The sequence below is a fragment of the Pteropus vampyrus genome, unplaced genomic scaffold (assembly GCF_000151845.1).
Source record: "Pteropus vampyrus isolate Shadow unplaced genomic scaffold, Pvam_2.0 Scaffold81, whole genome shotgun sequence".
NCBI classification, from domain to species: domain Eukaryota; kingdom Metazoa; phylum Chordata; class Mammalia; order Chiroptera; family Pteropodidae; genus Pteropus; species Pteropus vampyrus.
This window is the reverse complement of record NW_011888862.1, coordinates 1,968,349-1,995,612: the sequence shown is the minus strand read 5'-3', so window position 1 is coordinate 1,995,612 and position 27,264 is coordinate 1,968,349. Positions and strand designations below refer to the sequence as shown.

Genomic DNA, 27,264 nt, shown 5'->3' with positions numbered 1-27,264 from the left:
ACCAATAGTGAGTCACTACTTGATCAGAACTGAAATTTGCGTAAATGGGAGATGGCACGGGAATCTTCTTTTTCTTTTATTTTATTTCTGCGAGATTAGTTTTGATACAGAAAATAAAGTTGAAAACGTTAGCTGTGCCAATATACACATATGGACAATCGCCCTCCAAGAAACCATCCCCATATGTCCCGGTGAACTATATATTTTTTTCAGCTCAACTCACTAAGTAAGCTAATCTTTTGCAAAATTTTTCAGTTATTGAAATTTGGTCTCAAGAGCCAGTGGTATGGTACATACTTGGACAGCTATTTTTACAACATTGAACCTGGATAAGCCTGCCAGAAAAATAAAAAAACAAAAGTAAAATGCAAGCTTGAACAATCAAAGTACATCACTGAAATACAGAAAAGAAGCATTAAGTGTAACCTTAAATCTGAGAAGTGGCAGCATCAACGGGCTGGATAAAGACCCTGACCCCAAATGTCTCTTGTGGTCATCACCAGATGAAGTGGATCCTTCAAGGTCACAAATGAGCTACTGAGTTCTCCAGCCTTGCCTGCCTACAAGGGGACCGCGCCCACCTGCATACACATGAGAAGGCAAAGAAAATCGTCCCCCTCCGCCGCCTGTCCCTTAACAGAATGGTGGCACTTCGTTGAGAACACTGCAGTGATTATAAACAAATAAGCAAACATATTTTTGGAAAGATGAGAGTAATGAGCCCTACAAGATATCTTATTTCCAATCAGATTAACTCGAAAGCAACATCTACATTTCCAAATGGTTTACGCAGAAAACGCTAATTATATGTATATAACTGTACCCCCCTCACACACAATATACCAAATACTCATAAAAAAAATTAAGTGAGAAATATGCCCTGGGTTTCCTTCGGTTTCTTTTATAACTTCTTTAATTTAACAAATCCAAGGTCAAAAATCAACTCTGGGCTATTAATAGATTGACCAGCAAGCGCATCTGCAACATCATGGAAACACACATCACATTCTCTCCATCCCGCATTGATGATAGCTTCCGGCATTCTGTACCCTTGTTTTGTTGGGAAAAAAAAAAAAAGGCAATTGTTCCCTTCAGGGCAAGCTTTGCAGTATATTTTACAACACTGTCGAAGTTTGAAATGTAATGTCTATCTGGAAATCCAGTTAAAAGGCATAAGGAATGACACATGACGTGAGGCAAATCTCAAATTCTAAAAAGTACAGCAAGCGAGGGATACCTGCATTCTGAACACTGGGAACAGACAGTCTCCCGCTCGCTCTTACAGACATCCAGCATTGACTTTTTGAAGCTATCCCTTTTCTGCTTTGAGAATTATCATTGAATTCCTTCTCTATGTTTCACAACTTTTTTCTCTTGAAACATGAACTATGGTAAGTAAAGACTTCTTTTAGAGGCTCCCAGTGACTGAACTCTAAAAGTATCAAAGAAATGATGAGTAAAACCACCTTAGAACCGAGATTTGGGGGTCTGCAGAGCTTTTTAGGCAGAGCTAAAAAGTCCAAGGAAACGACAATTCACGAGGCTGGCAACAGGAGCGCCTTTACTGTGTAATCCTTTAAAATGGAGATACGAAGCCTGCGAAAGGGAACCATCATATTTTCTCTGTCACCAAGCAGTACAGAACCATACGCAACATAAGAGAGCCACTGGTCCAAACGCATAAACCTGTGACCTGAGCGTCCCAGAGCCCTGAACGATTACTCACACGCCATTTTCCACAGGCGAAAGATATTTCTGCTGGACTGGGGTCTCAACTCAGTCCTTGTCTACGCATAAGAGGTGTGGGAATCAGAGAAGCTTTTGAGAAAAATGAGAAGTTATATGCAGACTGCATAACCTGGGAAAATACGAATGAGTTTTTAAAAAAAATCGTAATAACAGCATTAATACTAATAACTAAAGAAGTGGACACAACGCACGTACTCGTAAATTGGAGAATGAATCAAGAAACTGTGGTATATCAATTCGCTGGAATATCATTCAGCAATAAAAAGGAACCAAGTGCTGAACTTGAAAACATTAAGCTAAGAGAAAGAAGGCGGTTAGAAAGAAAACATGCTGTATGGTTCTCATTACATGAAATTGGTCAGAAAGGCCAAACACTAGAGACAGAAAGTAGAGCACTGGCTTCCAGGGACTGAGATGGGAACACGGTGGGATGAGCAAGCACGCAGAAGAGATTCTGATCCAGACTTTGGTGATGCTTGCCCGACTCAATAACTTATTAAAAATTATTGACTCATACACTGAAAAGTAGGAGAATGCTAAGATATGTAAATCATACTTCCATAAAGTCATGCAAAATAATAAAGGAGCGAGGCTCCAAAGGGAAAGACTCCTCCCCTCGGAGTTGGTCTTTTGGGTTCAGGTTGCTGGCATCTAGTTCTGAAGTTCATTGGTTTTCATTCTATGCTACCAACTCTGAGAGAGAGAGTTTAGAGACCTGAGGAAATTGCCAGGACATGTGTACACCCGGGAAGCTACATCATCTATAATTTCATTAGGTTTCATGTACTGTGATCAACGATGGACGCCATTCAATGCCAGGTCCTGCTGTCCTGGATATGGGAAACCTGGATCCACATCATATTTGTACGCAGTTGGAGTTCAAAGCACAGATGCTAAAGATTATGTTCCAGTTATGCATTCATCTGTAGGATGAGAATAATGTACATACCTCTGAGACTTATGGGATTAAATGAGTAACTACATAGAATTCTTGGCAAAGTCTGACACGCGGATCACATTCACTACATGTTAGTTGCTGCATTTTATGCCCTTTGAGTATAGTAAAGGAGTTTAAAATACTTAAGAGCTAAGTTTTGCAATAAAAATACTAATGATTATTATCAACGGCATAACGTACAGTTTTCTAAAATCTATTACTGGAAAAGGTATCTATTGCTTTATTTGATAACACTAGAATATCTCGATATTATTCGAACTGAAAAAAAAAATAGAGAAAAAGTGGGAAAATAAAATTAAGTATCTGCATCGTACCTTGTATGGAATAGGAACGAATAATTGCATATATAGTTACAATACATAAGAACTTTTTAATTATGTAAAATTAATACAATGTATTTTTTAATCAATTTGCTATAAACTTGAAACTCCTCTATAAAATAGAGTTCTTACCTAATGCTTGCTGTCCCCACAAACAGCCTCCCCCTTCATCAACATCATCAACATCTTGTACCAAAGGGATACATTTGTCACAACCCATGAACCAAGATTGACACATCTTTCTCAAACAACATTCAAATTAACTTTCACTATTTCTGTTGCACAGTCCATGGGTTTTGATAAATGTACACTGGCATGCATCTAGCATGATTATATCTTACAGAGTAGCTAGTTCTATCTATTCATCTCTCCCTCCTCCAATACCACTGGTGACCACTGATCTTTCTACTCTCCATAATTTTGCTTTTTCCACAATGTAGCTGAAATCACAGTATGTATATAGCATTTTCAGTGTGGCTTCTTTCACTCAGCAATACACATTTAAGTTTCCTCCTTAAACTTATATAATGTCTTCTTGTAGCTACGAGTGAGTTTTGAAAAAGTATTTTAAAACTGTTTCTTTGGAAATGGAGATATTTATAAAATTAGTCCATAAAGATCTTAAAATATGTGTATCTTCGAAAATCAATAAATCACAAGGAGGAAGTCAACAATAACTTAGAGATATTTTTATTCAGTGAAGTACTGAGCCCTAAACAGACAGTAACTCAATGTCCTCTTTATCGTCATGATATCGTTTTAGCATGAATGACAACTTGCCTGACGACGGTTTGAATGAACTAGAATGTGGCCCAAGCCTCAGAAGCCAACACATAAACCTGACTTCGGAAAAAACCTGCAGACATTAAAATCATTAGAATGTTCATTTGTCAGATTTCAATATGGTGCCCGAGTCATTTGTGGGATGACTTTATTAGCCTCCAACATCAATACCTGAAGTATGAAATATCTTTCCCCCAGAGATTTCTGGAAGAACTTCATGATACCTGAAACGAGCCTTATAGATGATTTCGAATCAGCCACATCAACAAATGTAGGTGCTTGGCCACGAGATCAAGAATGAAACCGTGGAGAGAAGAGAGGGACATTCTGAGAATCTTTGTCTGAAAAGCAGAGTCTTTTCTCTCGCAAAGTGCTGCACAAAAGAATCTACAGAGAGACTGGAAATTTTCTCTATCTCTGGGGCGCAATATAATAGCCCATTAGCCAAACATGGCTTTTTTAAAAGAAATTAAACAGCACAATGGTTTTATGTAAATTTAAAGGACTTTTGCTCACAAAATAACATATTTCACAAAGTGACATGTATGTTTGTAATATACATGTAATATACATGGCTTTATTGAGATATAATTCACACTATAAAGTTCATGTTTTTAAAGTGTATATTCAGTGATGTTCGTTATGTAAGATTGAGAAACGATCGCTACTAATTCCAGAGCATTTTCATTACCCCCAAAAGAAACTCCATATCCATTCATAGCCATTCCCCAAACTCTCACACCTCAGCCCCAGGCAATCAGTTATCTACATTCTGTCTCTGGGATTTGCCTATTATGGACTTTCATTTAAAAGGAATAATAAAACTTGTTGTATTTTGTGTCTGGCTTCTTTCGCTTGGCATAATGTTTTCAAGATTCATCCATTCATTCACGTATCAGTACTTCACTCCTCTTTTTGATGAATACTATTCTACTGCATGAATGAACGACATTTTTTTAATCTATTCATCATCTGATAAAATGTGTGGCTAATGAAGACTTGAATCGTATCTAGTGCCCCGAATAACTAGATTTTAAAGGTTTATTTCATTTTACTTTAATTAATTTAAATTTAAATAGCCCATATGGCTACTGGCCAGCACTTTGGACAGTGTGTTTCTGGAGTAACAAAAGAAGTACAAGTTGGCAGTTACAAAATAGTCATGGGGAAGTAAAGTACAGCACAGGGAGTAGAGTCAGTAACACTGGAATAACTGTGTATAATGCCGGGTGGGTACTAGACTAATCAGAGGGATCACCTTGTAAGTTAAAATTAATATAATACTGTACTTGAAAAGAAATAAAGTAAAATCAAATCTGTCTTGATCACTAATGCCAAAAAAAAAAAAACAACAAAAAAAACAACTCTCCCATGGCACAAAAACTCCACACACCCTTTGTTCATTCTCCAGGATCTAGAATCCTTCATAATATATTCCCTGGAGTGCCAGGAGACCTCCCCAAGAGCAAACAGATAGCTAAGCCAAGCATTAAAGGAAGAGCTGCTGCTCATCTACCCTGGCTGTGGAGATCTTCGAGGTACCCAGGTTAAAATCGGGGTGTTACCCCGAGGCAAAATAGGAAGGAAGGAATATTAAGCCGAACACATCGACCCTGCTTTTTCTATACTGTTGATGAATACATGTAAAATTTACCATTTTAGCCATTTTTAAGTGTACAGTTCTGAAGCATCAAGTAAATTCACATGGTTGTACAACAACCACCATCATTTGTCTCCAGAACTTTTCTGTACCAGTAAAGCAATAACTCTTCATTCCTCCTTACTTCTGAGGGCTGTCAACCACCATTCTATTTTGTCTTTATGGATCTGACTACTCTAGGTTCCTCGTATTTTTATCATCATGCACTATTTGCCTGCGATTGGCTTATTTCATAATGCCTTCAAGGTGTTCTATACTGTATCATGTATCAGAGTTGCCTTCCTTTTTAAGCTTGAATAATACTCCACTGTATATAAATACATGTAAGTATGTGTGTGTGTATATATCTATATACGCTCACAACATTTAGTGTTTCCATTCATCTGCCAATGGACACTTGGGTGGCTTCCACCTTTTGGCTCTGGTGAATAATGCCGCTCTGAACGTGAGCGTATAAATATCTGTTCGAGTCCCTGCTCTCATTAGTTTTATGTACATATCCAGTAGTGGAATTGCTGGATCATATGGCAATTCAAGGTTTAATTTTTTGAGGAATCAACATACCATTTTCACAGCCACTACATCACTTCACATTCTTACCAGCAATGCACAAGGTTCGAATTTTTCCACATTATCACCAATTATTGTCATTTTCTGGGTGTGTATTTGTGTGTGTGTTTAACAATAGCGATTCTAGTGGTTGTAAAGTGCTATCCTATTGTGGTTTTGATGTGCGTTTCCCTAATGTTAGTTCTACTGAACATCTTTTCATATGCTTATTGCCCATTTGAATATCTTCTTTGTGAAATTTCTACTCCGGTTTTTGGATCATATTTTAATCAGGTTGTATGGAGTCTTGTTGTTGAATTATAGGAGTTCTTTATATATTCTGGATTTCAATCTTTCATCAAACATATAATATAAAATTATTTTGTCCCTTTCTGTAAATTGTCTTTTCACTCTGTTCATAGTGTATTTTGATACAAGTTTTGTAATTTTGATGAAGGTCAACTTATCTTTTCTGTCCTTTTGTTGCCTGCCAACTTCTTTTTAGGTAAAGAAAACTGAACTTTTTTTTCACTTTGAAGTTAAAAGATAATTAATAGTCATAAAAATAACAATAACTAATATCACCTTTTATTTGTATAGCAATTGAGAGTTTAATAAGGCCTAATGGCTTTCATAACAAGTGACATTCCTAGGTTATTTTGTCTGAGGATATAAAAATGGAATAAGTGACGGACTCAACATCACACCACACATATGTAGCTCCTACTCAAAAATCGGGAATCTGAAGCCAAGATTCTTTCCAGTATACCACTTTTTTTTTTTAAATAGTGGATTTGATTTTGCTAACACATTGAAGGCACAGACTAATATGAAAGTTACAAATTTCTTCTCTTTAAGGGGAAACTACAGTCCTATTCCGAAGGAAAACTGTAGAGGAAGAGTCAAATAGTTCAACTATCCATGTCCATCTTGAAAATATATCGTTCATTCTGGAGGCAGAAAATGCACTCATTTATTCCACTTTATTATTTTCCTAATATAGTTTGCCATTTTCCACATTTTATTAAAAATTTGCAGCCAAATCGAACACTGTAAAACTTACTATAAACATATATATATTATACAGATATGGAAGTGTGCGCAAATATATTTGAAGTAGCATCTCGCTAGTATTAGATCATGGCAGATGCAAATCTCAGTATAGAAAAAAGTTTTTTGTAATGTGCTAAGTAGAGACTGAATTACCTGGAAGGAAAAACAATTCTATTACCTTTCCTTTAGAGAAAAAAATACCATACTAACCATACAAAAATTTTGCAAATGGCTTTTTCATTTATTTACATTAAAACCAGGTATATTATATCCAGAAAAAGCCAAACTTATCAAATCCATAATATGTAGAAATTCACACACTGAAGTGAGATTTAGTAGTATTGTGTCACCGCAACCATCTTTAATCTCACTATTTCACACAATTTGGGGTAAAACTACTTTAAGAGCAAGAATACAAGATTACAAATATGAAATTAGACACAAGGTCTTATAAGGGGTCATTACGAGTGAAAAGCTCTAAAGCTCAAGGGTCATGAACTTCATGAAAGATTTATCTCAAAACAACTTTTTGACGAGCAACCGAGATATTTGAGCTTCAGTTGCTGAGTCTAGCATGATTGCTTTCTAACCACCCATAAGGCAGAAGTCACTGCTGGGAAGAATGTCCAATGGATAAAAATGGGACATCAAAGTAGTTGTGAACGGATGAGCTAAAATGGGGCAACCCCATGCAGAGAAAGAAGTGCTTATGTGATGAAAAGCAGCCTCTAGAATCAGCCTGAGCTCTTGATTCTCAAAGTCCAATCTGCAGACATGTGCTGGTCAACAGCAGGCACTTTATGGGTGACAAAATCCATTTGAGACACATTTTTTGTCTACGTTGGGTGGATCCAGCTGGGAATGGCATCCTCTCTTTGAGCCCACATAGAGAGAAACTTAAGCAGTGAAGGTCCGTTTCTCTGGTCCCAACTTGTCAGCCAACCCACACTTTCTTCATGGCCCTATAGAAAGCCTCAGGCAAATGAGCTGTTATTCTCTAGCTTCTCTCAATCTGGCCAGAATAGTATAGATTTAGAAAACCAGTATATAGATATTAATTCCATTTTCAATTATGAATGTAATAACAATGGAAACACCAGAACGAATTGAATACCCAGGCTCCACTACCTGAGTTTATATTGAACTAGCTGATAAAAAAAACTCATAATTTAACACAGGTATGTCAAGAAAAATATGAGATCCACATCATATGATCAAAAGAAAGTTTTATGTAGTGATCTTTCGGCATTCATATTTACAATATGTATGTTTACAAATTTGCAGGGCAACAAAAATTGCCAACTGTCTTATATCTTTTCCTATACTGACACTCTCTAATTTTGCTGTTAAATGTGCTTTCTTTGGAAATGCTGAAAACCACGATACCATGATGCATCCAACAGAATGTCTACAGTGCAAAAGATACACAATGACAAGTGTCGGGGAGAGGTGGAAGAGCAACTGGAACTCTCAAACGCTGTTGGTGACAGCATAAACTAAAGCGAAGACTTTGGAAAACTGGAAGTCAGCATGAAAGCTCAAGCATACGAAAATACCTTTTGGCTCAGCAATATCATTCGCTGATATGTACTCAACATAAATATTCAGATATGGTCACTAAGTGGCACGAAGTGGAATTTTCATATCAACATGATTTGTAAAAGCTCATCATTAGAAATTACTTAAATGTCCATCAACCATTAAATGGCTAATAACTTGTGATATATTCATTCAATGGAATTCCACAGTGTTAAGAATGAAAGACCACACACCACTACATGAAGGAAACTCACAAACACAATGTTGAATGCAAGAAAGGAGATAAAAAAGAGCACATGCTGTGTGATTCTATTAACAGGATATTTAAAAGCAAGCAACACTAATCTGTGGTGACTGATGTTACCATAGGGGACCTCAGGCTGGGGTGGCCCTAAGGAAGAATGAGGGGCCTCAGTGGCTATTACTGGTTTGTTTGTTTGTTTTTTTCTTACTCCGGGTGCTAGCTCAACTGTGTGCTTTCTTTGTGAAAATTCTTTGAGTCTTCCATTTAAGATTTGTGCATTTTACTATCTGTATCTTACCCTTTAACAAAAAGTTTACTCTAAAACGGTCCTCCTTTTTCTCAAACGATGGAGAATATCGCTATGGTAGTCCCCCAATTAAAAGATAAAAAAAGTATAAGACTGTGAAATCCTCAAGTCTGGAAACTGCTTATCTATAGACCACTGAGAAACTCAAGCATAAAAAAATAAGTCACATATTCCTGTCTTTTGAAGATGGACCCATGCCAAGAGAGTAATGAAATAAGTCACTAGAAATGGTGTTAGAAACAGCAGTTAGATCTACAAATTTGTGAGGAGTCTTCATACATAGTGTTCTCTAGATAGAACCGCAGTAAAATTACACATCACAGGCAAAACACATTTTCTCCAAATGTTCTTTCTCGTTTCTTACCATCTGACACTCTGGGCACACCTCGCTCTGCCATGATGTAGACTCTTTCAAAACTTCACTCGAGAGCTTTAAGAAGGCGCTTTCTGGAAGAAACTTCTATGAGATTTACTCACTCATTCTGAGAATTTTCCTTGTTCACCTCCAGTTTTCATTTTCTGTCTCTTGACCTGTTTTTAACTTATTACAAAGGTGATCCGAAATGTCTAACCTGTTTCGACACATAGTTCTTTCTCATCGAGATATTTTTAATCAAAACTAGTGTGAAAATTTAATTAAATACCAGACAGTTTATCTATGCCCATTATTATAATTCCAAAACAACTTTACTTTTCCATAAAGACGAGGTCACGACCACCAAGGTGGTGGTTGGGATCTATAAATAATTCCCCCATAGGATCTTCTGAATTCTGTCAATAATTCCTTCAGTTAATCTTCTGAAATCTGGCTAAATGAACAAGTCAGAAATTTTGCAAATAATCGATACAACCGTAAAAGCACATCTGGCTCTTTCCAGTGGGTGACAGGCCATGGGCATGTCTTGTGACAATCGGCAGAAGTGTCGCACGACCGGAAGCAAAAATCGGAGCTGGGACGCCCCGCTGCCAACACAAAGGCTGGCCCCCCGCCGCAGACGGGGAGAAACAAGAAGTACCGCGCCTTGAGGATGGACGTAGGAAACTCCTCCTGGCGTTCCAAGTGTTGTACGTGCAGAACAAGGATTACGAGTGTTGTCTAAGATGTATGCGACACTGACAGCGCACCAGAAAGACAATGGTACGAGTCTCACTGAGCACCGTCCCTGGGATGCAGGAAGGGAGCCAAGCTGACTCCTGAGAAGCAAGAGATTTTTTAAAAAATGATCAAAGAAAATTCTGAAGAAATATCTCAGGAGGGAAAAGAATGCCCACATCAGAAGTCTTCTAGAGGAGCCGGACCAGTAGGACAAGCTTCTCGCACGCATCACTTCAAGACCAGGCCAATGTGGCCGAGCAGATGGCTGCGTGCTAGTGGGCAAGGAGCTGGTGTTCAATCTGAGAAAAACCAAGGCCTGGAAATGCAAGTAAACCCTCCTCCCTACTATGTTAGCCCATGTAATAAAGGTGTTTCTTGTTCGGGGGTGGGGTGGGGGGGATGGGGGAAGCAAACCTGGAATTCGAAGTTGGAAAACAATCTTCTCTGCTCCTTTTTCTTATAATTATGAAAATAAAACAGGCCCATGATATTAAAAGATAAAGTGAAAAATTAAACCCTACAAAACAAAGGGAATAAGGAACAAAAGGAAAAATGAACCTCACTCCCTCCTGCCCCATATCTCAAACGACATCGACATGACCGCGCTACATGGTCTGTTGTCCTTGTGTTTTGCTCTTGACAATTTGCACATAACATAATAATTGTTTTAGGTGTCTTGGTGTCCTCGTGTATTAAATATCTAAACATCTATTTCGAGTGTTACCGTCATCATCCCTTAGCCATAGGAGATAAGATCCGAGATCCCCAGTGAAGCCTGAAACTGAGAATATTACCAAACCCCATATAGACTACGCTTTTTCCTAAACATACATGTCTATGATAAAATTTAATAGGAGGCACCTATACCAGGATACTGCTCCTTTGGGGACAATCACTGACCCCTTTCCCCGTGTGTCCCCAATTTCTGGAGAGCTCCCTTCCTTAAGACGCTTGTCTTCTCTCCAAGAGCTCAGTTTAGACTAAATGTCACTGATTGTGGGAATTCCCTGCCATGGTTGGTAAGTTAGGCTGTGTTTATTTGACAAGCGTTCATAGCTTGCTTCCTTGGTATCATCAAAGATGATGTTTTCTTCTTGGTTTTGAATTATTTCTGTTGTTTTTCCCATTAGTTTATGAGAGAATGGAGTCAAAGCACCATGACCGACAACATGAGGCAAATTTCTCTACTGTTCCACCTAGAAAAGTATTGGATTCAGTAAAGTAGGATCCACACTTAGACCATGGACCGCTGACACTTTAGCTTACGATCGAAGGGGCATGTTGAAGGGCTTTTTGAGGGGTCTTCTGGACAGCAAAGACTCATCCGAGGTTCACTTATTTTCTGGAAGGATTTCCTTCAGCATTTGCTTATTAGAAGGGGAGACCGAGGGCAAGTGTCTTCAGTTCTCACCTCGGGAAGTGCTGGGGACACTTAGTTCTTCCTGTTCGCCCTAGCTTTGGGGATCATCTAGAAGTCCTGCAGAAATCTCATTTAACTACCCTCTCCTGGCGTGAGAAATAGAATCACAAAGCATCCTTATTCTCTGCTTCCCTCTCATGCATGGAAACATGACAGATAATGGAAGCGTCACTTATATTTTCCTTTATTGATGGCCAATGAAATCTTAGAGGATAACTTCAGTGGATGGAGAGTACTGAAGTTTAAATAGGGGCACCAGCTGTTTGAAAGGAACACTTACTTAAAACCTGCAATTTCATTTTCAACCTTGATTCACTGTTCAGCTGCCCACACAGTGTAAGGGTTTGTAAACATTTTTAAATGACTATAAAGGAATAACTTATGTTACCAGTCCTTATGAATTTAATCTACCGAAACCTATCCTTAACACTTTAAGAGTGTTCTTTGTAAACAACTCTTCATAAATCAGATTACCCCAGCAGGAAACAGAAGAGTCAAATGTACATATGCTAACTTATGAAATACTGCTTCGAATGAAAATTTCCAGCATTAATCTAAATAACAATGATGCTTGAAAAAAATTGAAATAACGGTATCTGTACACATAATACAACGAAACAATAAATGCAAAATCCAAAATAATATTAGTCACATTTCACTTTCATGAACAAACTAAATAATAATATAAATAAACTGATATCATCTTATATCATAAAATAAAATATTGAAATTTTGAAATGTCTAAGAAATAAGTAGGAAGAGTAACAATTTAATTTTCTATTATTTACCATTTGTTTATATTTCTTCTCAAACATGATCATCTATATTTGCATATGCACAATTAAACTAGTCCTGGGGTGAAATTTTTATATTAATTTTATAAGGTTCTTTTTTTTTAATTCTAGATTTTTATTTTTTAGTACTAAAAACAATTTTAACAGATGACAAATACTGCAAGAATTCTTGTAATAGACGGCCATGTAAAAGATTAAAGATATAAAATATTAAACACATATTTTCAAGAGAGATAATGCCAAGTTTACCCAGCCAGCATCCATTCCTGTGCCCAAATCCAGAGAAAGCAGCTTTTCCTCAATCGGATTATACGATTAAACAGAATATTCCAAAATAAGCTGAATCATCATATTATCACAACTACTCCCAATTAATTGCACGAAAAGAAAATTATACAACGAGTTTCTTGGCAGTGAAAAATATTATTTATGTTAATTACTTAGAATATTTTAAAATAGATCCCACATAATTTCACATCCTATTTGTATATGCCAATTCTACTAGTATTAATAAATGAAAAAAAAGTCTTTTAAACTTTAAGATGATCCTTTTTTAAAGGAAAAAATTATTATTATTATTATTATGAAGCATTCAGAGAAATAATGAAGGCATCCATTGGAAGCACTAAGAATTGTGGGTTTTTTTAAATCTCTAAACAAATGAAAGAAAAATATCAAGAAATCAGTAGCCTCCGCTCGACAAGTAAAGAAGGGAGTATGACAATAAGGTGAATGGAGAATAGAAATGTACAGTCCATTTTTGCCAAAACCAGGAGACAAAATATTTTAAGGGGTACTAACAGCAGCTGAGTATGTACAAGAGGTCCACTAGAAAAAAATGCTATCGAATTCATAATCCACAGAGCAAAGGAAGTATTGTTAATTGATTTTACAGATAATGGCAATCTAAGCAAAGAAATTGTTTAAATTTTCCAAGGTCTCAGCAGGAATCAGTGAGACACGATGAATTTAGACCCAAGATTCTCTCTAAGCCCATCATGCTCAAGCCTTGTCAAGATTCGGCCACCCCTAAAAAGACAATTTCAGACTGGATTCGGCCTTTCTGTCTTTTATTTACATTATCGCAATGCAACCAAATGATTTTCCGTGCAAAATTTATCTTCCTAAAAAACATTTTCCATTGGTTTTGGGTGAATTATAATGATATTCCATTAAAGATAACTTGTAGTTAACCATCAATTTGCCATCCCAAAAACAGACTGTATCTTTAATGTTTTGCTTTGCTTTTCCATACTGGTTCATAATTTTTGGTAGTTCAACTCAATTGCATTAATCTTTGTTAAGCATTTATCTTAAAATATATATACATATTTTTAAATAGTTATTTAAAAATTTTTAATGAAAAATGTAGTTTAACCACAAAATTATATTCTGAAGCTGAAGAGAAACAATAAAGATCTGCTTTTTCTTTTCCGTTATATATTTCTTATTCGTATAGTATAGCCTAATTAATACTTTTTATAAATTCAGAGAAAAAATATTCCTAGGCTCTTTGTCAAGTTTCCAAGCCTGAAGCACATCATATATTGTCGTATCTGAAAGAGCTAGAGAGATTAATAATATTTTATAAGATATGAGTACATTTAGTGTTCAATAAAGTACAGAATTAACAGGATTGAACTAAACTGACTTAGTGACAGATTAGATTTTGCACCATCCCTCCCAGTCTCCCAATATGCCACACATCATGCATCCGTATGACAAAATGTAGGCTTATCCAACTGGGCAAATCACTGGGAATAGTAATGAGCAGCAAGAGGAAAGACAAAGCTTTCCAAACTCTCAAGTGTTTAACTGTTATTAGCCCTGCTCAGCAGCTCCGTACCTCTGGACAGGAAGCCCAGGTCCACCTCTAATTAATTGGTCCTGGGTCCTTGGGAAAGTTACTTGGCCTTTCTGAATTTGGCGGGTAAAGGGTTAGACGTACAAATTAGTAGAAGGAAAAGGAGTGTCTTCTTGAACTTGTGCTAAACAGATGTGAAGTCAAGTTCACATATATCTATGACCATGCCATAAGCACCCACCTACTTCTCTCACCATCACACACTAAAGGGGGGAAGTGAATCACTTTTTTTCACACACTCCATCCATCCATCCATCCATCCATCCATCCATCCATCATACATCACCCATCCACCTATCTATCCATCCACAGAATGTCCAGTGGAATGTTCCATGGAATTTCTCGTATCCATTTTTACCAGATTTAACATATCTTTGAATAAACGAAAGAAACTTTGAAGAAATCCTTATGACTGTTTTTACCTGCTTTGTGTGTGCTGAGGAAGGAGTTGGAGGAGGGGGCAAAGGAGAATTTCAGTTAGATTTACCTCCCTCCCCAACGAGGTGATCTGGCGAAGTCTACAAACATTTGGGCACATTACGCACTTGCTACTAAAGCCTGGAAAGAAAAAAAAAAAAAAAAGACAGACAGACAGACTCCAAAAGAAGTCGGCACCACCAGTCTGCCAAGGTCAGTGAAATTGTACTAACATCCCCAAACACAAATGTTCTTCAGCTATGAATCCACTGTACACAATTTGTTGAATATGGCTCATTCTATTTCAAGAATTATCATGATGAAATCAATATTTGTGATGAGGACAACGCATTAAAATTCCTGATCCTCCGCCTACTAATGTTGATGAATAATAATGAAGAAAATAATGACGATTTTGACAAGGACTGCAAGTGTGCATGCAGTAGTGGTGACAAGAAGAGGTAAGATATACTACACAAAGATTCAAAAAGTGGAGAAGGGTGTGCCGGCTGAGGGAGAGAGAGAAGAATGGAGAAGAGAAGCAGAAATTTGAGCAGATACTGACAGAAGTGGGATTTGGGGAAAGAGAAGTTGAGTGAGAATTTGAGGGGAAGTTCTGCAGTGAGATGAGATGCCCGCCCCCCACCCCAATAATCCGCACTCGTACGAGTCCTTGATACCTTAAGTAAGGACCTCCATTACTTTAGTAAGGCTTCTTGAGGTCCAGTTTGTTTCTTTTGAATGGCACGGCCTGCTGAGGTGAACCTTAGGGCAAGAGCGGGCTGCCTAACAGACGGGGGCAAATGTGGACTAAAGGACTTTGGAATAAATAAAAAAGACAATAGCAGAAGATAATTCAAAGTCCATTGCTGAAATTCGTTATGTTGGGCAATCACTCCGACAACTTTAATCGCAAGCTACATTTCGAATTCCAAATTAAATTAAGGGAATCAATACATTAACAAAACACCGAATGACACCATCGTAATTTCCCCGGCAACGTACGGTGCCCCATGAAAAAGAAAATGACTTTGCGACACCGAAAATGAATGGAAAAACTGGTTTTAGGTTTTGTATACAGATTTAGTAACTATGAGGCTATGTTGAGCTCCCACTGCTGAAGTGATTTTATCCAAAGAAATAGCAAATGTGGAGGCCAATAAAAAAAGTGTCAGGAACGCTCACCTCAATCTCAGGATGCACGGGTAAAAAACGCCGAGGTGAAGAAAGAGTTCAACAAACAGCTTCACATACCAAAAAAAGATATGAACTATGTTACAAGAGAGAAGTGTAATATGGTCCCCGTAATCTCATCATCCTGACCCCTTCTCAGGAGGCGGCGGCCAGCTGGTCACCAGCCCTCCTGGCCTCTATTCATCCCTCGTGAGCAATTTCAACTCTCACATGGCTGGAGGTGACTCCTAAATCCATTTATAGCCCTGATCTCTTTCTTGAGCTCCAGACTCCGATTTCCAGCTGACCTGCTGGGCACGGGCAGGTGGATGGCCTGCTATTCCTCGAGATCAGCAGGGCCAGACTAGAATTCATTCCCACAGCTCTGCTGTGCTTCGCCACTAGGTGAACAAGGAGAGCAGATCACAGGGGCTCACCCAGGATGCAGGGTCACATGGCAATCGGGAAAGCACCGGGCCACAGTTCGACCTCACAGCTCCTACTTCCACATCCCAAACCTATTGCATGCGTCTTTCTCAAGTCTCAGTCCTGTTCACTGCTACCATCCTACCACAGATACTGACCATCCCGCGTGAGGAGTGTGAGAGTAACACCACACACTCACATCCACCGCCCCCGCCCCCCCACAGAGTCATTAAATCACTCCACTCCCAAATAATATCTACAACATCACAGTAGTGACGATCATGGCCCCTGGAGCCAAAGTCCCTCGGTTTGAATCCCAGCTCTACCTTCCTACTATCTCTGTGATGCTGGGCCAGTTAATACTCTGAATCCTCAGCTTCCCAGTCTGTAAAAAGGGAATGGTGACGGCGACACATTAACTGCATTGTGAGGAATTAATTACTGTGTAAGTGGACACGTGGTTAGTTCTGTGTAAACGTCCGCTAAATAGCCCTGAGGTGGTTTGCCTTGTTTGTCCTCTGCCACCCTCTGCGAGCTGACCCTCGCCCATCTTTTAGCCACAGCACCTCGTACGCAAGACATTTCTGCCAGCTTAACTGCTGCTCCATAAACGTCTCTGTTATACTTTCCTGCCTCTGTAATTTTTCTACATATTTCTTCAGCCTGGAGTGGCCCTCCCAGCCCCAAGTTTCACAGCAAAAATGAACTTCTTGATAATAACAACTTCCGGCGGCCACTCCTCCAACAGGCATCTTTGCTAGAGCTGACCACGCCCACCAAGGGCCCCACTGAGGTGGCCTGTTCTGGATCACAATGCCTGGATTTCCATTTCCTGTTCTTCCGCCAACAGTCTGTGACCCGGATCATGTCATTTAACTTCCCCATGCCTCAATTTCTTCCTCAAATGTAAAATACGATTAAAGTCGTACAGTTTTTAGAAGGGCTTGAGCACCAAATGAGATAGTGTATGTACAGACTACAGATAAACGCTATTTTATTCCTTTGCGGTGTCTTTTATTGTATCAGGCTTCAAGCAGGCACCACTAAAAACCCAGTGTTTTGAAGGAATAACTATCAGTCAACCTTCATGTGTTACTAATTGGAACATAGCATACGTGTGGCTCAGATGTATAAATTGAATTGCATTCTATTCTACTGAATATCAATTCTAAAAGAAGTAAAAGATTTGGCAAAATCCAGAGGCAAAAATCACTATTTTGTTAATGAACTATCTTCTTTTAAATTAGCTAATAGGACTAGGTCAGAAAGCAAGTCTACATGAGTTTCCAGCTCTGATTAATCACATGCTCCTAGACTCTGTAAGAGCCATGAAGATGTATGAAAAGGGATAATTTTTAAAAAGTTCCCTAGATCAAGGATTGCTCACTGTGTTAGGAGATATGAAATAATAAAGACTGTGAAGAGTCATAACAATAGCCAACCACCAAAAATCAAATATGGTAGAGCAGTCAAATCTTGAATTCGTCATTTGCCAGATGTGTGACCTCATGCCACTGAACAGCTCTGTGCCTCGGTTTCCTTAATTGTAAGTGAATATCAATGCCCGTCTCATAAAACAGTAGAGTGCCTTGAAAGAGCAATGCTCAGTGAATGGTGCATATTAATAACAGTAGTGATTACACAATCATAATAATTTGGATAATTTGGAGAAACAAATTGGACCTTTCTTTTTCAGTCAGTAATCCAGATCCCAAAGTCCTCATGATTAAAGAGCACTCACAGTTTGGGTTCTAGAAAAATCAGTAACTTAGCCATGAGGAAAAAAGACAAAAGATTCCGAATAGAACGATATTTCAGAACGCTTCCCTCCTATGCGTCATTACTTTCTGATCAATGCTTTAGATTCGTTTCCTAAAATGACACAATTCCAGGAGATTATTTCATGCTTTGAAGATAAAGGGGAATGCTCTCGGAGGCAAGTCTTCATGAAGGATAATCCTAGCCACAGATTTTAAGGCTGAAAGAACTTAAAAATATGGCCTCAAGCCTAGTCATTTTACAAATAAAGAAACTGACTTGAAAACAAAAACCAAACAAACAAAAACCCTACAAAACTAAACTAAGCTGAGGGCAAGAGGCGTGAAGTTTATAAATTAAAAAAAAAAAAAAAAAAAAAGGTTTGCAATTTTCCTGAGGTAAAGACTAAGTTAAGAAATCCCAATCCTCAAGCCAGCATGCTGCCAGCAGAAAGTAAGTGCTGGTCAGCTCTCCAAATGTGATTTGAATGTCACTTACCTTTTAACGCAGTAATGGGAAAGCAAAGGATTGAAAACTCAGCACCTTAAAGCAGGTCATTTAGGAAGACCATTGGATACACACATAGATGCTCATCTTTATAAGTAAAGTGAGGGACGCCGGCAAGGCAGGTTTGGAGCTCAATGACATTCAAGGTTGATGTCAAAATCAAAACCTTTAAATGCATAAAATAACCTAAAATCAAGGTGCACAAGCTATATACAATTTAACACAGAGATATCTGGTCGTGTGTACTTCTCAGCTCAAATCTGATGTTTTCCAGAGAATCTATAAGAATCGAGATGGTTTTCTTTGACAACCCTACCTGACTGACCTCTTTGTCTGCCAGCTTATCACTTTCCTGCAAAAACATCAACCATTATTCACTGTTCCTAGGCTGACTACAACCGTTAATAAATCATTTTCCTCATAACTAAATGTACATGCAAAAGTGTTGAGTACTGAATCAATGAATTCGCTTTCACAGGAAAGATTGCATTAAGGGGACAGTTAACAATTTTTATGATACAATCAACACTGTATTGGTGTCACATGGTCGACATCGGCCTAAGAAATACCTGGTTATCTGAGACCCTATTGTGACATGGCACTAGCAGGAAGCCTGATCCGGCATAGGACAGGCTCCAAAACTGTAGTCCACTGGGAAGACCAACTCTAAGGAAAACTGGGATTAAGTCTTCAAAAAGATGGAAGGAAATTCCATTTGCCACTGAGTGACTTGATTGCTAGCTAAATTCGTCCGTTAACTAATCTAATTAAATTTTTTTTTTTTAATGATACTGTGGTATGGCAGCAAGGTGAACACGCTATGCCTCATCTCTTACTTCCTAAATTCCTAGAAATGCTGAGAGAGTGAAATATGCCACAAACAAATGAGCAAATTGTGGCAATGTAGACAGACAGATTTAACATAGGTTAGCAGGACTGGTGAGGATGGCATCAGTGGGGATAAAGTATAAAAAGCGAAGTGAACCCAGGAATATAAAACATCAAGGCATAAAGACAAGAACAGAGAAAGAAATAAAAACAAATTTCACGCAAGCTGTGGTCCATACACAGAAGTCTGGTATCCATAAATAATGATATGCATCCTGTCCAAATATGAAAAAAGTGGCTTGGAACTATCAAAAATCAAGATTTAGGGTACGATAAAATAATCTTTGATCTAAGTTGAAAGCATGATAACATTTTTCAAATGCCGATGGAGCTTCTCTAAAATAAACAAAGAATTCTTTGGTCACAAATGGATGACCAGCCTTCCGTCTGCCATTCTCTTGCATCTTACACCTGGATTGTAACCTTTAGTTCTGGCAATCTGATAATCCCTTCCCCACCCTACCCCAAGTGCCTTCCTTCTTGCTGCCATTCCCCACAAAATGCTTTGTTTGGTCTCAACTCAACTTGTTGACATTTAAAAGCCTTTCCACCTACTCTGTTCTCAGGTTGAGATTTTCTTTCCTCTACACGTTATCTAGTGAACTCTTCTTTATCCCAAAAGATCCAACATGGAGGAATGGTAAGATGGGCTCCGGAATTAAGCGGACTGAGATTGAAATCTTGGCTCTATTCCTGGTTAGGTATTTCCCCTGATGCAGGCTGCTTCACCTCTGGAGGCCTCCAGTTCCTTACTCATTAAAAGGCAAAAACGAGGTTACCTGATGGGCACTGGAAAACTTGAACACTGTAATAGCGAATGCCTGGCAAAAGCTCTTTCACGTAGTCCAAATTCTACCTCTGTGTCTTCTCATGGCTTCACTCACTTGGGTAACATTAAGCAACCACTCCTGAATTTCTATATTATATATCTATTTCTAACACTTGTAAATTTTTAGTTTTTAAAATCGTGTCTGTAGCTCCCAACAGTGTGTAAATTCTTCAAGTAAAGAAACGACTATTGATCTTTGCATTACACCAAACATGGTGATCGGTATGTAGTAGTAGGTGCTCAATCAGTGTCGATGATGGGCACTCAATAAATATTATTGAACGGATGGGCAGTGGAATGAATCTCGTAGGTGGACTTTTTCAGTCATAGGCCAAATCACAGACAAATGCATAAAGATGATACGCCAACTCCGCTTTAAAGCTGCTCTTTGCCTTCCTTTTCCATAGGGCTATGTGCTGCCCAGGACACATATCCGTGAGCAGATGCATTCTGTACATGAGCACACATACTGCTGCTTCGTTATGTTTCTAAGTCAAAACAAACCAAATGTAAAGTGAAATATTATCCTTTATAAAACTTTTTCACCATGGAGGCAGGCGCTGATATCAGATATTAACTTTTCAATTACTTTTTTTTTAAATTTTATTTTAGGCGAGGCAACCCTAAAAGACCTTGTCACCTTACAATCCCTTACTTTTTATTTCTTACGCCTACAGCACCTGGTCTTCCTAGGTGGTCTCCCATCCAAGTACTAACCAGGCCCGACCCTGCTTAGCTTCCGAGATCAGATGGGATCGGGCACGTTCAGGGTGGCATGGCCGTAGACACCTTTCTTCTAATGGTTAATCTTCCTCAAGGTTCATCCTGCAAAGTCACAGTTGACCTCAAGACCCACTTTGACTGCAGAGTATAAATGACTGTTGAAAAGCATCTGTGCTAACATTAGGCTTGAAGGGGGTCTTGCTTATCAGAATGCCTGTTAAGGAAAACAACATCCCCTGCCAGTTTCTTTTCCTTACACAATCAAGAGTTCAGAATAGTGTACTTCGTTATCTCAAACCAACATCTCAAAAAAGTGCCACGAACTTGACACTTAGAAACGTTACATGGCGTAAGGCTAGAATATGTGTACATTCCTTATAATTCCTAACTGTATTTTTCTAGTCAGGTACATATAATTTATCTCTAGATCCTCAATTAAAACTTCTAAATAGTCCCATATTGTTGAACAATGGCAGTAATGATCATTTTTACCTCACTTTTGCGATTAAAAAGATATCGAGATAATACATAAATGTACCAGAAAAGCTTCTTAATGAATACGTACTTGCCTCCAAACGATCACCTTTCATTGAACATTAATCTTAAACTAAGGAATATACACTGCATGGATTTAATGATAATTTTTGGTTATTCGTGTTTGAGTTGCTATAATTGCTACCCTGTAGGAAGGAAGAAGGGAAAGAGAGGAAGGAGGAGAGGAGAGGGAGGCATTTCTATTTGCATGCAAACTGCATAACTAGGTTGCCTCTACTGAATTCATATATTTAAACCAATTTTACTCAAGACCTTTTCTCTTCCCGAAATCAAAGAAAACAAAAGGCACAGGATAAAGCTTACTGTCAAACTTACTTTCCGGTGAAAGACAGATAGATACTAAGGATACTTCGGTGACATTTTGCAATTTGAAGAGTGTTACAGAGAGGCACTTCCCACGATTCCTGATGAAAGTAGTTGACTGCACAGTGTGCAAAGAGAGTCTTTTAAAGGGACAGGATGATGAAGACTCACCGATGCTGGCTGTCCCTTACATCAGAAAAGTCTACCCATGATCTAAGGACCTAGGGAAACCTTTTCATCATCTATACCTGGCGGACTTATGCTCCGGAAAGTGCACATTACTGTGGTTTTCTGCCCTAACCTAAAAACAATTTGGAGATGACCAGAACAATCAGAAGTTACATGCCTGAATATGTTTCTTCCGGCTAGGTACATACATGCCTTCTATATAAATTGTGTGGGGTGTCAGAAAGACTCTCCTATTTTAATGAAATCTTACCTGCTAGCTAACTTTGGTCAGCTGGCTTGTTAAAGCATAGACATGGAAGATGATGATGCTCATCTTTTGTGGGAAAAGTTACGTTTACAAGATTACAAGCTTGGCACCATAGACTGCACAGGGTCATGAGAGTCAATCCAAATTTTGCAGAAAATATAGAGTAAAACAGTATCCATTTGTAGCCCACGTTTTAATTTTCACATGTGAAAATACAACCTAGGTTATCCATTATCCTCAAACGCGTCGTTTTTTCTGATTAAGGAATAAGGATCCATTTTATCGGCACTGTTACATCTACACGTACGTTTACTGAGGATCGTAATTCTTTATCCATCAACATTGGCTAATTTCAGTTACCTGTCATCTTGGTCACACCTCTGTAAATAAGAGTCCAAAAAAGCAACACGCCCTAGTAGCTGCCTTCTTACAAAAATATTCAAAACGCAAACAAATGCTCAATGTCACTCAGGTAATGAATCATGCTCTTGTGAAACTTTAAACACATAATTGCCTGTCCATAATAATTTTTGAAAGTTAGCCCGTTTCTAAAGTTTGTACATATGGCTCATAAAATGTGTCACTTTTTCTATGATTCATATGTTTTATTCCAATTTTAAAGCAAACAGATGTTTATCTTTAAATGGGGTAGAATAATATAATGCTTTAAAAACTCTTGGTACATTTATTACGGTTAAAAATGGCAAACATCTGTAGTTAGGAAAAATATACTATACTGCCTTGGTCCTGTGGGAAACCACAAATGAGGGGTTGACAAGTTACAGGTATTTAAACTGTCTAGCTATATTGCCATTCCATATAAAATAGCAAGAGTAATTGGGATCATATTTACCCTATCCATATGGTGCTTTCGGAATGCAAGGGCACCTTGCTCACCGAGGCAGTATTTTAAGAGTGAATTATTCAAGAAGAAAGAATAAACAATATTGTAGACTTATTAGTGGATTTATTTTTACTTTATAGATACTAAATTATGTTACTAAGCAATTTGAAAACTCTATTTGTCAGAAATGCCAGGGGGCAAAAAAAACTACTTTCAGGATTCGCAATTAAACCCAGGAACCCAAGAGCCGAAGTTTTAACATTAGTTCCAATTTAAGATCGGGTAGAAATAAGTAAATTACAATTTATCTGTTTCTTAAATGAAAATTAATTCCAACATAAATAGTAAAGTCACCTGGAAAACACAATGCATTTAATCACATTTTTGCATAAATGTTTGCATTTCATCCATTTATTGTGTTCCCAATGAGCACACTTGAGCGACGTACGCATTTCCTTAGATTTAGATTTCATGAGGCTGCTCTATGTATTGGCTGCTTTGAAAACCAGGAGAATAAGATTTAGCAGAATAGCATGTTAAGTTTTTTCCCCAATGAAAGTTTAATATACCAAAATGCCAACTTTTCAATGTCTTTTCAGGGCTTCTCTTTTTTAAGAAAATATATACTGAATGGAATATTTTAATGTATGGATTATTCATATACATAAATACACACACATACACACACACACACACACACACACACACACACACACACAGAGACAATATTGTTTCAGAGATAAAATCAAGCCTTAGTTAAGAAGAGCACTATGGCAAACCAAACTTTTCACTCATCCCATTATTCTCCCTTAAGGTACTCATACGTTTTTAGCAAGTGACATCCCAATTTAAGGTCTCCATCAGTCCACCGAGCACTGCTGAAAGCCCACTGATCACCAATAATTCACGGACAACAGTGATGCCAACACCAAGGTGAACTTAAACAGATTATTTTCTGTGATGCCCAAACTTTCAATGCCAAAAGTTTCTCAACCCTCTCTCAACAGATTTTTCTAAACCTGAAGCCTTCTTTAGTTCATCTGCTCGCTGAAGTTTGTTTACTAGATTATCCATATAACTATGCACTAGCCTCTCAGAACTAGGAATAATTAAAAGTCCTTTTTCTAGCTTTCCCACCTAGTACATGCTAACTGGCGTCAACTACTGGTAGGTAATAAAGGGTTCTCTCATTGGGTTTAAGCGCATCAGTTCAACTGAAAGTGTTCAAGACGTAATCACTGGATTGGTCCAATCATATCATCACTTCTCGAATTTCGCAGGAGGAAACTGAGGCCCAGGTAAGCTGAAGTACTGTGTGTAAAGTCACACTGCTTGAATGTTCATTTATTTAATAATGGTAACAGTATTTTTGAGTATTCTGCATGAATCATGTTATGGAATCGTCATAGCAATCCTATGCAAAGGTTTATAATGAATTCCCTTTTATAGGTCAGGAAACTGAGGCTCTGCAGATGAAACTGACTTAACAACTAGATGGGGGAAAAGCTCTATCTTCACCTATAAGGATGCTGAATGTCTGATTTGGGGCACATGGACAAGATAAAGATAAGACCAGTAGGATTTATGATGCATTTTTTTTTTATGGTTAGAACCACGGTCAGTTTGTTTACTGATGGTTTCTAACTGCCCTAATGGATTTGACAGCCTCAGCTGGATTGTGACCAAGAGACTTTAGGAGTGCCCTGCACTGACAGCTACTCTGAAGTGTCCCCAGGGCAAGATCCCTCACACAGATCATGACATTCAAGCCAGTGACAGAGTCCAGCCCTGTGCACTCAAAGAAAAGAACCCTGGAGAATTTGCGTTGTTGGAATGTGTCTAAGACTCAGATGCCTACCCTCATTGGCTTCCTCTTGCTATACCATAGCTTCTGCCTCTAAACAAAAGCGTCTCGTGAGTAGTATATTCTGGGAAGTCCAGGAGTATGTTCACACATCCGATCTCGGAAAAATAATAGAGGTTTTTAGAGCTTGGCTTCCATCCTGGGGATCACACAGCTCCTACATGGTTGTGCCTCGAGTAGATGCGGCAACCCAGATCTCATGGCTGCCACTTCTGACTGTGAAGGCTACAACCTTGAATGAGGAAACCCAAGGAAGGGAGTAACGGTATGCATTCTGGAAAATTCTGTGCCAGAGTAAGGGCACCATTATCTAACTTATCCACCCAAAGGAGTAATTTTTCCCACTTCTCACCATTTTGGTTAACTTTCACTTTATAACAAATCGTACCAAAATTTAGTGGCTGAAAACAACAACACTGTATACATCTCTTAGCTTGCAACTCTGCAGAGGGCAACTGGATTGGGCTCACCTGTCCAGTTCTAGGCTTGGCTCAATAAAGCACCTACAGTCAAATATTTGGTTGACCAGTACCGGTGGTCAAACGTGGCCTTAGCTGGGACGGCTCTATCACCGTCCATCAATCTAGCCTATGTTTGTTCTCATGAGGGCTGGGCAGTGTTCTGAGACACAGAGAACAGAAGTACGTGGGGCACCTTTGGGACTAGGCTCGGAATAAGCGCATCATCATCATCAGTCCTGCATTCCACTGGTCAAAGCAGGGCACGAGGCCTCCCTTTTGGGAGAACGATAGGAGAAATAGGCTTCACCTATTGATGGGAGAAACTGAAAAGTCACGGGACATCAAATATGAGCAAAGACAAAGAAAGGAATGGAAACGGGTTTTTAATCAACCTCTGATAGTCACAAAGGCATGGTATGTACTAGCAGGAACACTGCAATCGTCATCTCTTTGGAAAATGAGGAAATATCCAAGTGAAACTACATCAGATCTGCTATGTGGTACTTTCATCTCAGGAGACAGATTACAGAGTCTATTCTCTGGCTGACCCACAATTACTCCCTCTGGCAACGATTATCACAGTCAATTGAATCAACTACAAATTTGCATACCACAAGTTCAAGACATAAGCAAATGGAGAAGTTCAATATTTGAAAACTTATCATTTTAATCGCCGAATAATACAGAGTGGTTTCTTTATAGGAGTAAATGAATTAGGTTTGATCGGATGGGGGAGACTTTTGAGGGCAATGATTACTCATACAAAACTGAGCAAACGCCAGCTGTCCTCCTCACAGAGGACACTCATATGGCCAGCCTGACTTGTGGTGAGCAAGTCCAAGGAATCGGCTGCATAAATTAAATTCTTTAGTGATGATTTCTTAAAATATAGCATGGGCCACATAATGAAAACTAAGCAATAGCAAAATTCTAATTTGAAAGAAGACTGTTCCCCAGTCCCCAATACACTGCTTTCGAGGATGTTGCGATGGAACTTGAGGGACCATCCGAGGGATGTTGCATAGGAGGAATTGATTTGACTGGAAAAAATGACCGAAAAGGCTAGGACACAAAAATGCCAGAAACAAAACTGGGGGGTCACAAAACCTAAACAGAAAATAGAAGGAATGTTAAACATTTGATTAGCAGACATTTCGTCCATTCCAAAATGTCCAGGGAGATATCTGTTCCATGCTGAAAGGTCCTTGATATTCGTCCTGTCCCAAAACATCCACAGAGAAATTTGGGCCACGTTGGAGGTTCCTTGAAATGTGAAAAGACAAACAGCAGCTATAATCAGGTTGTCACCTAGGTTCTTCAGGGTCACACTCAGATACAGCCACCGACCTCGTCACAATACCAAAAGAATCAAATTGGTATCACCGAAACCATATCCAGATAGAACAAATATCAAAGCAATAATCAGGTCAATTATTGCTTCGATAGAAATTGCTCATCGACTTGAGAGTAACACTGCTGAACTTCAAAATGAAGAACAGGAATCAACATGTAATGGAAGATTCCTCAAGAATTACCGAAAATTTTTTTTCATTCAATTTGAATGAGTTTCAATGTTTGTATTCTGTAATGAATCGTGGACCAAACGTCTCTGTAAATGTTTTGGGACAGGAACAAATATCAAGGACTTTTTAGTGTGGACCAAATGTGTCTGTGGATGTTTTGGCCAGAACCAAATGTCTTGCAAGGTAAACATGGATATATGAAATAATTCGCCCTACCCATT

General features: G+C 38.5%; 1 protein-coding gene, 1 non-coding gene and 1 pseudogene across 2 annotated transcripts in view; 1 reads left to right on the top strand and 2 right to left on the bottom strand.

Annotated features, from left to right (window-relative positions):
• FRMPD4 (FERM and PDZ domain containing 4) overlaps positions 1–27,264 on the bottom strand; it is a 755,715-nt gene that overhangs the window by 293,401 nt on the left and 435,050 nt on the right. The gene's annotated exons all lie outside the window — the stretch shown is intronic.
• Positions 1,382–10,590, top strand: LOC111741670 (annotated as a pseudogene).
• LOC111741679 lies at positions 21,003–21,121 on the bottom strand. The gene has a single exon (XR_002781060.1). It is a non-coding gene; the product is annotated as a 5S ribosomal RNA (ribosomal RNA).